Raw genomic sequence first — 2566 nt, forward strand, 5'->3', positions numbered from 1 at the left:
ATTGACACCAGTACTTACACTTTTTTTTTTTTTTCAAGTCTGGTACTTATTCTATCGGTCTCTTTTGCCAAACTGCTAGGTTGCCACTTGGCAAGTGGTGGAGGAGTGATAAACACACACACAAAGACACACACATGCATATATATATACATATATATATATATAAAACTGTCTGATGAACAGGAATATGAAACTCTGAGTAACAGTTTTTGTGATATTTTTGCTGCTTTTTAATAATATATATATATTTGGGAGAATTTACGAAAAAAACAACAATAGACGAGGACAGGTGGTGTAAACAACAAAAGGATGTATTAGTTTAACGCTTGGGAATAGAGAACGTTTCGAGCTACGCTCTTCAACAGAAAGAAATAAGGAGAAAAATAGATAGATAAGGCTTCCACACAGTTTCTGAATACCAAATTCATGCATATGACAATTAGTCAATCAGGGTTGTAGTAGAAGACACTTGCTCAAAGTGCCATACAGTGTTATTGAATGTGAAACCACTTGGTTGCAAAGTGAGCTTCTTAACCACACAATTAATATGCAGTCATTAGAAGAAACAAAAAGTGTAGGCACCACCTCAACTTTATGTAAAAAAGTTTGTTCACGAAAGTTTCAGTAGCAAATCATACTGGATAATATATTTATTGTTTCTGCCATGATATTAGATTTTATGGTATCAAATAATATCATATCTGTTTCTGCCTTTATTGCTGCTAGTGATATTAAGTAATGTATAGTATTGTGGGGAAGTTATTATACACCATTAGGTATATACCGCTTCCGCACATTAAATTTCTTGAAGAAACAACGGAATGCAGATTCTGAACAACACAACAATATTTATTTACAGTGGAATTCGGCTCACGCTTGGAGGGAATTCGGTAGCTCGTCGCCATTGGTTACTGAGACGCCTTCTGAATGAAGTTCGTGGTTATTTGTGAAGCTCTGGTGCTGAGATGTGAGAGAGCTCTGTTGGACGTCTTGGCTCGACGGAGATCAGTGAACGAAGAGGCTGAGAAGAGGCGCGAAAGCTTGGGTGTCGAACTCTACGCATGCGCATGAGACTCTTCCTGAACTAGTCCCTGCACATGCGTGGATAAAACTCCGGACATTGAACATATAACAGTCGTCTGCTATAAAAGCGTCACTACAGTATCATCCAAAATAAAGCTAGTTGTGATACCAGCCAATTCATTGAAGAAAGTATTAGAGATATGTACATGGCCACAATAGGGAACAAAGCAGTACCAAAGCACAAACAAATTGCATGCATAACATATTTGGTGGATATACCCCTTGTGATGGATACTGAGAACAAGCATGACCAATATGATATACAAACTAGATTGTAAAAGCAAAAGTTGTAAACTTCCTAACTCCTACTGTTGCACTGGTTATACAAATACAACATTCTCTCATAATCTCATTGTAATGAAAAACAATTGTAGCACTATACCATAACAAATTAAAATAGGCAGGAAAACATTAGTGGACAATATATCCATACTATAGTGTACAGAATTCCTCATAAAAACAGATGGTTACTAATGGAAACATTACTCATAAGACAGCACAATGCTACAATAAACACATAAAACACAAATACATTATAAACAAAATAAACAGGAGACTAATGATGTATAAATCTAATGGTTAAATTTCAAATTGTCAATGTCTCCACAAATTTGGATGATAAACTCTATAGAAATCCCATTTACCTTCCATAAAAGAGGCAATTACACAAACCAACAACTTCACATCTTGATGATGAGGCTATTAAAGTTTAGAAATGTTGATGAATTCAGCTCCTTAATTGTTTTAAATTAAGATCAAGGGACTTAAACAATAATATTAAAATGTATTAATAAAAAAGTTAAAACTTGAACATGGTTATATTTTTAGTATAATATACAAGTATCTATCTATTTGTGTGCATGTATTACATGTATATATTTTATAACACAAAGGCAGTTTCTCAGAATCCTTCAACAGCCACAATGGCATCAAACAAGGTTGTGTCTTGGCCCACACACTATTTGGAGTTTCCCTTGCTGTGCTGTTGAAACAGACTTTTGTCAATGCAACAGTGGGGATCTATCTGTATACTAGATCAAGTGACAGGCACTTCAATCTGTCCCACCCCAAACCCAAGACAAAAATATATTACTTATACATAAAGCCTATAATAAGGTTGTTTGGCTGGTACAAACGAACACCATGTATCCAGCATAGCATATGGACGACTGTTCATCGCTATTTCCCTATGTAAGTGGAGGGAAATAGCGATGAACAGTCGTCTATATGCTATGCTGGATACATGGTGTTCGTTTGGTATGTTGATTCACTGTTTATTTCTATTTTTCTGGACCATATTATACTGACAAGTAGAAGTTGTATAATACTACAATAACTACGAAATCATGATCTATAATTTAGTCCGTTTTTAAGGGGTTGGCTTTGAGAGTTGCATTTCCTCGCATTCGGTAAAAATGTGCTTTTTATAGTAGTCTGACCTTAGAGTCCCTCATGAGATAAAGAGGGGCCTGTGACTATCTTT

The 2566-nt window shown here is 35.5% G+C and overlaps 1 protein-coding gene across 1 annotated transcript in view; it reads right to left on the minus strand.

The window, feature by feature from the left end:
• The window catches only part of LOC106872255 (apoptosis-inducing factor 3), a 115028-nt gene that overhangs the window by 24531 nt on the left and 87931 nt on the right, over positions 1-2566 (minus strand). The window lies entirely within an intron of this gene.

Source organism: Octopus bimaculoides, chromosome 1 (assembly GCF_001194135.2).
Source record: "Octopus bimaculoides isolate UCB-OBI-ISO-001 chromosome 1, ASM119413v2, whole genome shotgun sequence".
NCBI classification, from domain to species: domain Eukaryota; kingdom Metazoa; phylum Mollusca; class Cephalopoda; order Octopoda; family Octopodidae; genus Octopus; species Octopus bimaculoides.